Here is a 15,211-nt window from a genome sequence, read left to right as displayed (position 1 = left end):
GTTTGAGCCCCACCAACGGGCTGTGGGGCTGTTTCTGTGGTGGCAGGAAAGATGTCTGGGGCTCGGGCAAGGGCTCGCAGCGGAGAGGGAGGAAGGCTAAGAGGCAACATGGAGGTTTGATGTTCTGATGCGCAGTTTGTCACTCTGCAACTTCTGCTCTTCTAAAGCTGAAGGTCACCTTAGATTGAGGCTTACTTTACGTTTGGGTCAATATAGGAATTGCCTCATCTTTCCTTAGAGCACTGGTGGTTACATTAACCAGCTGGGGTTTTGTCTGAGAGGCTGCGTTTTGCTGCGAGGCCCAGCTTGTGCCGCAGAGATATCGAGCCTGGTTTGGAAGCTGCAGGAATCATGGTTACTCGGAAACTTGTGGCATTTGGGTTCTGGTGCCGCAGGTAGTGTGCTGATGCTCACTGCGGTCCCACGTGGTAATACCTTCTTTTTTGATGAAGAAGAGAGTGCTCATGGGTTTGTCTGAGGCAAGCAGGGTGCTGTGGGAGATGGCAGAAACAGGACCTGGCAGCCTCTCCTACGGCCAAGTAGGTCACTGTGCTGTTTAGGACCCAGGTGAAACAGCGGAGGAGGAACAGTTTCAAGGGTACAAACTTGTTATTATTTAAAATCAGTTTAATAGCAAAGGTAGCTGTGCACAAAGCCTGGTGTGCATGGCTTATTATTTTTTACTAAGTTTGATGTTATTGGTTTTTCAGAAAATAAATGCCTGAGATGCCTCCTGGTAGCTTCTATCACAAGCGTGTTTGAGTGAGAGATTATTTTACTCTTTTAAACAGAGGGAAAAAAATCTAATTAATTTTACCTGTCAGTAAGCCATCTGTTAATTCAGAATCCACTGAGAAACTTTTGATTAACTAAAAATTGTCCTTTTATTAAGCAAATTAGAGCCATTCAAGAAGCACGGGAGACATTTGTAAAGCCACTATTAGCAGTAACTTACTGAATGATTTTACAATAAGAAGACGATTTGCCAGTTAGAGGAGAACATTTCAGTTGCAGTAGGATTGGGCATAATCAGAGGTGTAGCATCACAACACGCAGTGACGCTAAACAGCTGTACTGCTCAGGATGTTCCTAATTATTTGTTTCCTGTACGAAAAATCTGCTTCTTGTACATTAACACTCAGGAATGTTAAAAGATGAGTTAAGAATAAACAAGCTGAACTGCATTTAGTCACTGTGCCAGCACTCTCAATAAGAGTTGACCTTAACTCAATTAAGCAGAAATTATTTTCAAAGTGATAGAAACTAAGTAGCATAGTAGAGGCAGAAAGCTATTAGATTGCAAGTTATTATGTATGAGGGACCTGTGGTAATTGTCAATGGTTCCTAATAGATGTGAATGTGGAGAGCACACACCGATGCTTATGCAGGAGCTTGCATGCAATAACGTGTTACCTTAAAGCTTTTAAATTCTATTCTGCAAGAGAACTTAATGGCGTTCACCTGCACTGCCTTTAAAATGGATTAGGATTGACCCTGGTGACTGCTGTGCATGACCAGGCTGCACTATGTAAGTGGGATTCTGGAAGCAGACACGGACCAGCTGGAGTCTGTGCTGCCAGTTGTCCTGGGGGTGTGCTGCAGCCCAGGGTGTTCAGAGCCCCCTTGGGAAGGGAACCGCAGATGTGACTGAGCAGAGAGTGATCTCTGGATGAAGAAATGGCACCAAGAAATGCCTCTGCTGTTGAACTTGCTGGTGTGAGAGAGCTGGAGACTGCCAGCACTAGTGCAAGCTGTCAGCTCCTGTCAGGGTACAGATCCCCCACAAGCAAATCAGGCTCTGAACGTCTCCATTCTGCATCTCAGTGGAGTGGAAGGTGCCATCATGTCCAGCTCCAGATCTACTCCGTCAGAGCAGGTTTAACTCGTGTATTACATTTTCTGTGAGCAATGCAAAAGGGCCTGGAAAACTTGTCTGAATCTCCCACTGACTCCTTGGCACGCTTCCCACTTTCCCTGTCTCATTTGGCATTTCTGCGCTCGCTCATAATGAGCATTCACAGAACAACAATACAGAGGAAATTTGGTGAAGAATAAAGGTAAATTTATTAAGGCTAGCAAGTGTGGAGAAAGCTGATGTGTGCTGCGTCTATAATTTTGCCAATAACACTGAGACAGAAATAGCAGTTTAGGGTTTGCATTCAGCTTATGCATCTGCATCCCTTCTCTGGTGCTTTACAATCAGACCTAGAGCCACTGCAGAGACCATCAGTGACAGTGATTGCATTATGACCTTTTGAAGCTTACTTTCAGAGTAAAGATTTTTATCCTGTATTACCGATTTTTATCCTGTATTACCGATAATTGCTGACTGAGTTTAATACAATCCTCCCAGCGCACTGGAACTGCAGGGTTTGTGATTTCCAATGATTTAATAGATCAAGTGTCTTGGCTGCGGGGGGATGCAAACTATTGTAACAGGATTTTTGCCACTTGAGGAATTTCAGATTTCCTACTGGGAGGATCTGTATTTGCTGTATGACTCTGCTTGCTTCTGTCCTGCAAATGACATAGAATCATAGAATCTTTAGGCTGGAAAATACATTTAAGATCAAGTCCAACCATTAACCTAGCACTGCCAAGCCCACCACTAAACCATGGCCCTAAGCACCACGTCTTTTAAATACCTCCAGGGGTGGTAGCTCAACCACTTCCCTGGGCAGCCTGGTCCAGTGACTGACAACACTTTCAGTGAAGAAATTTTTCCTGTTTCTTCTTGTCCATCACTTCATACTTGAGAGATGAGACCAGCACCTACCTGGCTACAACCTCCTTTTGGGTAACTGTAGAAAGCAATAAGGTCTCCCCTGAGCCTCCTCTTCTCCAGGCTAAACAACCCCGGTTCCCTCAGCCACTCCTCATAAGACTTGTGTTCTAGACCCTTCACCAGCTTCATTGCCCTTCTCTGGACACACTGCAGCGCCTCAATGCCTTTCTTGTAGTGAGGGGACCCAAACTGAATACAGTACTGGAGGTGCGGCCTCACCAGTGCCAAGTACAGGGTATATGACCCTGCTGTAGAGTATAGCTGTGTAAGGGGTGTAGTCAGAGCCAGACTTCAAGGATCTTTCAAAGCTGTAAGCTAATGAGACTCCAATTTAGTTTTATCTCCAACTACCAATGGGAGAAGAGAGCAAAAGGACTTATGTTAATCCTATGTTTCGGCCCTCTACAGCATGTGTTTCCCTGGCAGCTGTAACTGCATGTGGCCCAATGGATGCTTCATGTGATGGAGGGAGAGGGCACCTGTAAAAGCCAGGACAGACACCCATGTCTTTGTGCAAAACTGCTTTTGTCCATACTGTGACCATCCATGTGCCCGACCAGCCATGTGTAATGCGCTATGCTGAGCCTGGGATACACATGTATGCCTGACAAGGTCTTGATAACAGCAGAACCAGGTCCTCAGCTCTGTATAAACCAAGCAGTTCCAGCAACCCATTTGGGAAGGGGCACCATCTAGAGAGACTGAATAAAGATGTAGACCTCTGTTTCATACATTTTCTGCTTGTTATTGTAGGTGATGCTAGCATTAATACAGTCCTAACAAACATTGCAAATAATGAAAGATGCCACAGCAATAGCTGGACCGTTGCCCTGGGGAAATCCTGCCAACTGAGAAACACCTGAGTGCACACTTTGTGCAGTGCCTGGGACATTTTGTGGCTACACAACAGGAGAAATGGACACTTCAGCTCCTTCAGCAATCTATTTCCTGCAGGGCTGCAGCTCAAAGATCCTGCCCCCCCAACACATGTGCACATACACAAGTAACGTGCACACATACCCCATCACCCTTTCTCTTACTCCAGCCTGGTCTCCTTTTGGGATAGAGCAAAACTGGGGAATGGTGGGGTGGTCATTCCTGGTGCATTTACCATGTGCTGTCCTAGAACAGGGTTAGAAATCCCTCTACAACAAGGGGCAGCAAAAGCCACCTGGAACAAGGTGCTGTGGCCATGCTAATATCTCAAGGAACTAGGATGAGCCGGTTGGTGTGAATTACAAAACAGACCTTCAGTGAGACTAAGAGTGATCCCAGTGATTTTGAAATTCAGGTCAACTTTGGAAAACTTGGTTTCATTACTTTAGGATTTGTAGGCCCTGAATACAGGCCGAGATGGGCTGGCTGGAAATGACTGACCTACAAAGCCAGTGTGGGGTGACTTCAAAGCGCTCAGTGCAACAAGGACTGCTCTGAACCCTTGCCCTTCTGTTTATATTTGGATAATGATATCCATGCTTACCTTACGGCTGATGGCAGTTTATTTCCCCTGTGAAGCAATTAACATACCAAACCTGTGCTGGAATTACCACTTGTAGGAGTCTTCTGGGGACATGCTTTTCACATACTTAGCTCTTGGTCTTGGTCGATGGGACAGATGACATTTAGCCAAACATGCCAGTGGTTTATGGAGTGAGAACATGTTTACTGGGTTCTGGATGAGACTCCTGAGCTGAATCATGGGGTCACTAATTTTAAGTTTGTCTTCACTGTCATTCCTGCTCTTGGCATCTGGGGAATGGCTCTGTACAAACAACCTGAAAGACAAAGCCTTCACAGCACATTTGTATTGGTTTGCTGAACTAACTCATTCTCACAACTAAAATTAATACCCCTACAGTGTAATTTTCTCATTGAACAGAGAATCAAATACCTTTCCACACCTCTGCTCGATAGAATCCTGTATAAACAAGCTGGGAAGCCTCATCTCTTCAATTTTCTAACGCAAGAAACTTCTGTCATTTTCTGAAACACAGAAATTGGGCTCTGACCATTAGATATAACAATTCTAATGCTTTTATTGTACAGTCCTGGTGTCCACCTTTTCCATGTATTGTCTAAAAGAGCATTAACTAGATGCATGGGAGTTACAAAACTAGTCAGCTAACATTCGAAGCAAACATTTTAGCAGCACGCCCCCACAGTTTTCAGAGGATGAACTTTTGTTTCAGCTGTGATATTATACAATCCTATTTCCATGGCAAACTTACAGATATACACTTGTCAAAATTCATGGTTTATTTAGCAAAACTGTCGAGGCACATATGTGCCATATGCATTCTCCCATTCTTTACAGATATGCTTTTTAAAACAGCAATTTCCTGCTGCAATTAAGTCGGTTGCGCGGACTTCAATAGATGTGTTTGGCATTCAAAGGGAATCTGGCTTGAATCCCTATCACTAAAAAGAGCACTGGGCAAAAACCCCCACATGCTCTTCTACTGTTCCATCTCCTGCCTATTACAGCCTTTTAAACATCCTCTGGTTTATTTGATATTTCTTTTCCCCACCCTGGTATTTATCTGATATTCAGTAGCCACATTTCCCCTGAAGAAAACTGTACCCATTACTTGCATACATCTTAATATTAAATATTTTAAGCACTGTCTACCTGTGACTCTCAAAGAGCTTTGATAACTGTGGTGGCATCTCCTTCATACAAGCCAGGTGTCCTGGTTTTGGTCAGGATGGAGTTAATTTCATTTGTAACAGCAGATGAATGCTGTATTTGAGAGTAAAATGGGAGTACTGCTGATAACACCCTGATGTTTCTAGTTGCTGTCAGACAGTCAAGGACTTTCTCAGCTCTTCATGAGAAAAGGAGGGGCAAAGCCAGGACAGGTGGCCCAACTGACCAAAGAGAGTATTCCATGCCAGTTACGTCCTGCCCAGGATATCGGGGGCTGACGGGAGGAAGGCCTGGGGCGGCTCCGGGACGCGCGGTTCGTGGGGGACGGTCGGGTTCTGGGACGGCTCTGGGTGGCACGGCCTGAGTTGTGTGGTTCGGTGAGAAACTGCATTGTGTATCAGCAGCTTCATATATTTTTGCTCTAAAGTCCTGTTAGCATTGTTACATTGTATCTTTCTGTTATCTTAGTAAACTATCCTTATCCCAACCCACGGGCCTCTTAATTTCTTGATCTTGGGGTTATTTGCCCCTTTCTCTTCCTTTTCCCTTCCCTTACTTCTCACCCCCCCCCCCCCCCCTCCCCTTCCCTTTAACCTGCTCTTTTCCTTTAAGGAGCAGGCAGCTGCGTGGATCTTGGCCCTCAGCCGGGGTGAAACCACGACACCAGGATAAATGCACGGGCAGTCTGAGGATGAGGCAAAGGAGATACCTGCTTCTTCCAACACCACGGTGCAGTAGGCAGGCAGCAGGAGGTGGGACTTTATGAGCCCTTGCTCCAACCTGCTGACTACTTGCTGGGTCTGGAGCGACGGAAAACAGCAACAGGCAATGGAAGCTGTATCCTCAAGCCTTGGTCTCCAGTGTAGTAAGATCTGGGAATCTGGTAAAACCAGAAAACTTTGTGGGGCAGAGATTTTTTTTTTTTCTTGGTGAGAAACTATATGTTTATGTGTATGGTTTGGAAATGTTTCCAGTGGTAAGAAAAATCCCTCTCCCACCTTTGTTTCTTTATGTTCATCCCCAACCAGCACCTACTAGCTCCCAGTTCTTTGGTCTGATCCCAGTCTCCTCTCCCAGCCAGGTTGCATCCCACCCCATCCCTAGCACCCTTGTCCAAGTGCACTCACAGTTTTGCTCCCAGCTGGCTGTCACACTGGTGTCCCATTGACTGCTGTGGTGCCACCCTTGTCCCTCGCCTTCTCCCATTCTGCTATCAGAGCTCCTGAGCTAGTACCTCCTCTCCTCTCATCTTGGTACCTCTACTCTTATTTCCTTCAGGCTTTTCACACTCTTCACAATATTTGCAACCATCCCTGGCCCTCCAGGATCAAATGTGTCTTGCCTCCTTTGCACATGGTGTGCTGAGACAACCTGCTAGTTGCCAAAATGTGGCAAATATAGCCAAAACTCCCTGCTTCCCATCCTAGTGCTTGTACACCGGGCAACGCTGTGCCCCGGAGTCCCTTGAAGGTGTCCTTCACACAAATGCTGGGGTTTAGCTGCTTAGAAAGACAGCAGTGAGGAAGTACAAATGGAAAGTAGGCTCTGAAGAGAGAAAGCACGTTCCTGTAAAGGATGATGTAAGGCTGCTTATTTGGAGGATGATCATCAGACCTGCCTGTAACAAGGAAGCCCAAGCAACAAACTAGAGAAAAAGCAAGGTCCAGAACTGAGGAGCCCCAGCTCCAATTTTCATTGGTCTGATCACATAATCTTGGTTGATGGTGTAAAATGTCATTAAGAATGAGTGGTGAGCCTTTCCTCCCTTTGCTGATCGCTCCTCCGCCCCCAACATCAATGCAATGCATGCTGTCAAGCCATGACTTAACTCAGCCAGCTGAAAGCACAGCCACAGCAAAGCCCAAATTAATTTCAATGCTCAAAGAACAGAAGTAGAATCCCTGCCCATCCTTGTCCCTGGTGTGGGGAGGAAGTTTTGTCTGATGGCAAAGCTCTTTGTGTTGGGAGAGGAAGGGATGAGAGGAGGAATGTGAAAGCCTGTGCTTTGCTCTGCAGGAGGGATCACTGGCCAGAGCTGGGGGAGAGCAGCTGGGAGCTTGCAGGGGGATGCTTTTTTTTTCCCCAAAAAGATCCTAACAGAGCCTTCCCCTACTCCACTCAAGCTTGTCAAGTTATCTCTTGCTCATGGCAAACTGCCTGTCTTCACAAGAAGTCCCTCCTTTTCTCTACAATGAGCACCGCTCAGTCCTTCACCTTCCCAGTTTTGCCACATGAGGGGCAGCTGGGATGATGTTGGGGAAGGAGAGGGGCTGTCAGGGGAGCCCATGCCAACTGGGATTTGACTATATTTTTTTTTTAAGAAAAAAATGCTGATTAGCTAGCTGTGGTGAGAGTGTGCAGGAAGCTGTGGCAAGAGAGAAGCCCCAGAGTGAGCATTGGAAGCCTCGGTGGATCAATCCATATTATTCAGTATAAACTTCTCACTACATGTTTGGAGCAATGACTGACCTTGGGACCACCAGATGGCCAGCTCAGAGTACTGAGGTTCAACTCCTGGCCTAGGAACTAAAAGAGTTATTCAGATTAATTTGCTAAATACAGGAAAACGAAGAGACCTACCTGAATTAGAGAGATTGAGGCTTTGTGCTGCACCATAGGTAACAGTGAAGGTAGGGTATATTTTAAAGCAGCCTATTTTAGGGCCAGCAGTTCTCTGTGTAGATTCTTTGAACCTTCAAGCACCACAGCGACCTTCAAGCCACCTTAGTTTTGTATCCTTTTCAAGGCTTAAAGGGTTTTTTTTTTCCTAGTTTGTTTGGTTTACTTTGTTTTTGGAGAGATGGGAGAAAAGGAGAGGAACCAAACGTTAGTAAGAACATTTGGAAAGAAATGTGCAGTCGTGAGGGCTGCCTGTGACAGAAAGACTTCCCGAAACAGCAGGCTGTTAGGGCGTTTCAGTGATTTGCCTGTTCCACGAGGATGTTAAATAACCAAATCCTTCAGCTGAAATGGTTCTGTCCCTGCTCTTGTCTGTGCTGCTGCACAAGGGGAATGTAGCGTTTGTGGTAGTGTACAGATGAAGTTTCTTATTCGACACAGCTGGCGCTTGATCCACTGACTGGCAATAAATACTGAAGGATAAGCAGGAGCTAAGTCGGATAGGAACCAGAAGTGTTTGCCAAGTAAAGTTCCTCGGTTTGAATAAATCAAAGGGCCTTCTGAGATTAGCTGTCAGAGGCTCAGAATTCGACATATCCTTTTGGTGCAATGAATGTGGATCATTTCATGGGTTTCCCTGTGGTTTAGAAGGTAGGGCAGCAGCAGCGAGGAAGCGGAGTCTGTAACAATAGTCCCATTCTCCCGTCACCGCTCTCTTGGGGAACAGGCACATTTATTATTCCATTTCCACCTGTGCCAGCACCCTCATACTTCATCATTCTTGCTTCTAGAAGCACTATGTGTCACCTACAGAAGTATATAGCTCAAACAAGGTTTCATCTCTCTGGCTAGCTTTTCTGCTTTGCCTGCTTTATTTAAGATGTCCAGAAACTTAAAGCCATATTAACACATTAACAAGGGTTAGGAAGAGTTTGCTTGAATTATTCATGTAAAATACTGTCTCATCCCTTCTTGAATTGATTTAATTTATTCCTCCCCTTGCTAAATGTAGGGGGAAAAAAAGCATTTATGCTACAACTGCTATTATTAAGTAGCTCAAGCTATTCCCTCTGATTGTAATTGCTTGAATATTGGACTTTTGTTCCTTGGAATCAGGAGTAGGTTACAGGCACTTGTCCTGAGTTTTCATTGCTCTGCCCTCCACACAGGACAAATGGCATGACAAAGGACATGTAGAGACAATGACCTTATTCCTTGTTGTTTTAAGCACATGTGTGAATCCAGTCGCTGGAAACATGCTCCCAGTTTGTGAGCAATCTGTTCATCCATTCTTTCAAAGGCGGTGCTTTTCTTCCAATGCCAAAATTTGAAACAACAGAATTGTCTTCTCTGCCTCTTGTCTCAGTCTTTTGCATATGTAGCCATCTATGCAATTATTTCATTAATAAAAACTTCTTCTCAAGTAATGCATTGTTTCTCCTCACCTGAAAATGAACTGGTATTTACTTTATTCCTGTCACATGGAGAATAACTAGGAATACATGCATAAGTTTTTAGCGCTGAAATACGTGCATGGGCAAGTTCAAATTGTCCCTCTCATGCCAACATTGTGAGTGACCAACCTTCTTTACTGCAGGGATTGGCAACTTTAGGAGACAGTTATGCCAGATTTTCAGTTTCTTTATCAAATGAGCCCTTATACTTCATACCAGAACATCAGCAATCACTTTGTTGGTCGTAAAAGACTTGCCCCTCTGAAGCGCTTACCAATTACAGAGCCAAGACCAGGACAGAGAACACCATCACAGAACAGTAATGGAGGAAGTCTGAGAGGTAGAGCCGAATTTGTTGTGTGCCCAAATACATGCTAAATAGTAAGTGAACACATGCTGAAATGAAAGGAGTTACCCTAAACAAGAAATATCTTTTTCTTCCTTTTTTGCCTCCTTTTTATCCAAGCAATTGTTTGTTTGTGTTAGAAGAACACAAGTAAATAGGCAAAGTAACTAAGAAATTGATGAGACCATGGAAAATACATAGGAAACTGTGTAAGACAATGTACCAGGATGCTGAATCAAATGTAGGTAGCAGAATTAAGTTACCAACAGTTACCATGGGGAGCTTTTGATATATTTTTATTTACCTAGTATATATCTAGCAATAAGTAGTCGCCTACACAATATCAGATTAAAGTAACTTTTGCTAACATCAGTGAGTCTTCTAAAGCAATGATGAATGTGTAAACATATGCAGTGATCAGTTTAATACTATCATACCCACATACACCTGCAAACAACTAGCTTAAGATTTATGTGTTCTATTACATGTATCCCATTACATGAATTTAGCATAAATGTTTATTTGATGCTCTTTTGTTTTCATAGATAAACTGTCTGGGTTTTATTATTATTAATATTTTTCATAATAGGGTATTTTAGGTGGCTTTTCCCCCCTTCAGCTTGAAAATTTATTTCCTGGAAAGTATTTTGGAAAAATGCATTTCCATTGGCTGCTATGGATACAAAAAATGTTCAGGATTGTTTTTTTGTGTGTGTGCTCCTCAAGGTAAGAAAGTCAGAGAAAGGAGTTAAAAAGCGGAAGTGCCACAAGCAGAAATAGATTTCGCAGTCTTTCTACTGGAATGCAGTCTCATCCCAGTGGAAGTCATTAGACTTTTTTTCTCCATATAATGAAGGACTACTGTGACTCACTCCTGAATTGTAGATGAATTTTTAAAACCTTTCAGAGCCGTGGTCAGGGACATCATAAAAACCAACAGCTCAGGATATCATTCCAGCCTGTAATTCCTTAGCAAGGAGATTATATAGGTCAGTTGCTGAGTAAACCCTGTTTATGATCATTGAACTTCAGGTTGAGTGTATTGCTACAAAATGAATTTTCACTGGAAATTTAAGTGCTGGTGAACAAAAAAAATCAAAGGCAATTGTGACCAATTATGCCTACATAAAGCTAAACATGTCTTTGTGTTGTTGCTCTTTTAAATAGTGACCAGGAACTGTAAGAGATAAATCAACAAAATAATTTCCACAGGTTTCTTGTCAAAGTGCCTGCTATCTTTCTTTTTCTCTCAACTCAGTAGGATGGAAAATGACACCATGTCAGTCTTTCTCTCGTAATTACATTACTGTATTATTGCCTTGCTGGAAGTAGGAAATCTTGTTCAAAGACTATTGTCAAATACTGTCTTTTCCAGCCTATTCTCACTTAGCCTCTATTTTTCAAAGTAGCTGTTTCTTCTAATGTGATGTTATCCCTTTTCCCACCATCTGGCCTAAGAATGGCTTGGTAACCTGGACAACAGTGGGCAGAAGAATGCATGTCCAGCAAAGAATGGTATCCCCTTCAAAGAATCACAGAATCACAAGGTTGGAAAAGACCTTTAAGATCATTGAGTCCAACTGTTCCCGTCCTATGCTAAACCATATCCCTAAGCAACTCATATACCCTTTTTTCAAACATATCCAGGGATGGTGACTCAACCCCCTCCCTGGGCAGCCTGTTCCAGGCCCTGACAACTCTTCCAGTGAAGAATTTTTTCCTACCATCTAATCTGAACCTGCCCTGGTGCAGCTGCATGCCATTTCCACTTACCCTGCCACAGCTTAATCTTCCTTGTGTGCAGTTCACAGGAGTGTATCTCATGAGTGGCCTGGAAAGTAGGTGTCACTTCTGATATATGGGTGTCAGGTCAGGTGGGAAGTGGTACCAAGGGATCACAGGGCAATGACGCTTACTCTTTTCTGTGATTCTTGGAAAGTTACTTCAACGCTGTGTGCCTCAGTTTCTGCATCGATAGCAAGCACATGGTTACTGCTCTCACAGGGCTGCTAAATCTTAGTTCATCAATAGCTGTGAAGCACACTGTGCTCCCCAGACAGAAAATACAGATATTTTAGAAGATGAAATTGAAATACTCTTAGTATCCTTTAGAGGTTTTAAATCTTCTACTCCATCCAGTAGGAATATCTACTCCATCCTCCACAAAGCAGTCCCTAAAACAACACTCAGTCTTTTCAAGAAAACCATGACGAGTTCAAGCACCTCAGATTCTACGTTCAGAAATCATTCAAAATGAAATCCTATGCCTGCCAGAGTGAGTGCCTAGGGTTTTGTTTCCAATTTAGATTTAGAATCTCCGGACAATAGAATGCTACTTATGTCCTTTGGGATCATATTCCAATGGCTTATTGCCCTCATGGCTAAAAATCCTCAGTTTGGAGACGGCATTTCCCAAAGGAGTCTGCCCATCCTGAGATTTGTTTTGAGCCATCTCTTCTGCCTTGTAATTGAGTATTAAATATATTCAGAAATACATTTAATAACATCTTGTGGTTGCTGGTCTTTGCAAAAACAATAACATAACTATTTTATAATAGTCTGAAAGCATATGCCTTTCCAAACATCTCCATTTATATACAGGAAAGAGCTCAACGCGATGTAAAAAAAGACCATTCTCGTTCAGAGAACTATTAAAGTGCTTTTCAAAGACTGATACTGAGAAAGTAAAGGCATTGGAAAAATGGAAAACGAGTTTATTAGGGGATATATATCCCTTCTGTGCAATATAATTCTTGAGTAGAAGGAAGTACATAGCAAGTTTTTCACTCTTATTAAAAGAAAACGAAGTCTGGGTGCATGATTTCATTTCCAATAAGGAAGCACAGACCTTAGGTCAGCAAGCACTATAGGAATATGATTTTTTTTCCTTTCCATACAACTGGATGCAATTTTAGCTCTGCGTGTGTGTGTCTTACAGCACTTCAGACATTATCACTTTCATCTCCTCAAATAATCCTGGATGTTAATGACAACAGATGATTGATGTTGCAATGTTTTGATTATGTGTCTGGGTTGTTATGCTGAGAGAAGTCCAGCCAGCCATATCTGCGTTGGCTGTGGTAAGCAGCAAATCTCTTTCCCCATTAACAACCTATGTCTCCATGCAGGAGAAGTGAATTAACCAGTCTGAGTGCTAGATCAGATCCTTTGGGGATGTTCCTTCCTTTCATCACTCTGTTGCACCTGTAGTGTACAATCCACATCTTTCCCTCTGTTCAGCACTGGATACAGTCATCAGCTTCTGCTCCTTAGAGAAGTAGAAAGGGAATGAAAACTCATAGTTCTTAGTTGCTCAGGGTGGAGGCTGCCTAGAGTAACTTGTTAATCATGCAGCCTACAAAAGGGACACCAAGAGATGAGGCTAGCAGCTACTGGAAAAAGGTCAAGGAGTCTTGCAGCTTGCCTCCTTCCTCAAAGAATGAAGTATAGGATAGATGGTTCACCCTCGTGGGGAGAAGGAAGCTCATGGAATTGCAGAAAAGAGGTTGCTCACGCCTCTGAGAGGTAGTCTACAGGAGACCTCATCCACTCTCGCTTCTCTGCCTGCATCCCTAAGGTGTTCTCAGGCCAAACTCTCAAAGTCATGTTTTATAGCTCAGTACAACTGTTCAAATTCGTACGGCTTCATGTTCAATGATTTTCATTTAATGGATGTCAGGAAACATTAAATCTCCGGTTACAGTGGTGTATCCATGTCTCTTAAGCAGTGAAAGTAGTATGGACGATTTAGCTCAGCAAATCCTAAAACATGCTGGATCCAGATGGATTTTACTGCTATATTTTAAATCATTGAACAGAAAATGCAGCTCTTGTGTCTAAATGCATGTCTCAGCCCCTTTGAATACAGTAATAGGTCTCAAGAAAGTTTTGCTGATGCAGTGATTTCAAAGCTGAGTGTGACTCTACCTCCTTCCCCAATTATCAGACAGTTTCTTTAATAATTCAAAACCCTTGCTAAAATCCTGACCTGAGAGATTAATAAAATGATCCTTTATAGCCTTTCCAAGTCAGGCCGATTAAACACAGATTTGGCATAGACAACCTGAGAAACTTCAGTAACGTTATTCATTTAGCTAACAGTTACCTCCCCTGCTGACGCACTCCCTGCCAATGCCAAGAAAGGCATCTGAGCCGGCGGAAGGGGACCGCTTGTTCCGTGCTCTCTATTACCTTGGATCTGGTCCCAATTTAATGATAACATCACCACGTTTTACTTGAGAATTCTAATTATTTTATGGAAGTAGCAAGCCTGTCCAGCTCCCAAGCCTCTCCAAGGCCCCAGACGACAGCAGGTGTTTTGGAGGAAGGAGTTCGCTCGCTCCACCGAGAGCACCTGAAGGAAGAAAAGGCCTCTCCGGTATGGCAGCGGGTGATTAGCTTATACCCCGCAGCAGGAAGATACCCAAGCTGAAGCATTTTATAATTACAACTGACGGTCTTACTTGTATCAGCACGGCAGCTTTCCCAGACCGGGGCTGTTCTGCTACCAAGCAGCGCCAGCTTAGCTTAAATCTGCCTGCAAGCTGCTGCGGTTAAACTGATGCAACCGTACACAAGACGACAGATTTACGATGAGTTTCTTGTTACGGTAGTGTTTATGAATGCCAGCTGAGTCACTGCAAGCTGAATTTAAACCAGTTTACTGGAGTTCATACCTAAAATTAGCAGGGTTTAGCCGAACCAGTTTAAAACTTCTCCTCGAGGGTGGCATCAGCTGAGCGAGCCCTGCTGTGAGGCCGCTGGGGAGGAGGGCATTGTCAGGGGTCAGGGGACACCTCTGGCCATGGCCCAGCCACCTCTGCCAGCTGCCCATTGCCTCTGACACATTGCAGGGGGAGAGATTGCATGGGAGATGGCTGCAACTGCCACTGGGTTGGGGTCATGGGAGGAGGAGAGGTGGACTGGTCCCTGGGGGAGGTGGAGGAGAGGTTGGGGGACCAGCTGGAAGCTTCCAACTCCTGGACATGGCAGGGTGCTGTCCATCCACCCATAGGTCTGCAAGGAGGGTGGGTCCCCTGTGGTATGTCAGTCCCACGGTAGCAGCAGAAGAAAGTGGCAGGAGGACTGCCCTCCCACAGGGATGGACCCCTGTCTCCCAGCCCACCCTGCTCAGGCAGGCCTTGGACCTCACATGGGCACCTTTGCCATGGCCAGGGGAGGTCCTGGTGCTTTTCTTCTGGATCCTGTCACTGAGGTGGAAGGGCTTTAGCTGGCTGCATGGCTGTTGCAAGTGACAGATTTGGCTTTTATGACCACAGGACCCATTTTGAGAACTGAGGATGGCTTTGGGGGCATCTGACAGCCGCTTCCTAGTACCTACAAGGAGGTCACGGAGGAGA

Source organism: Gallinula chloropus (genome assembly GCF_964237585.1).
Source record: "Gallinula chloropus genome assembly, chromosome: 1".
Classification (NCBI taxonomy): Eukaryota; Metazoa; Chordata; class Aves; order Gruiformes; family Rallidae; genus Gallinula; species Gallinula chloropus.
Note: the sequence above shows the minus strand (reverse complement) of the source record.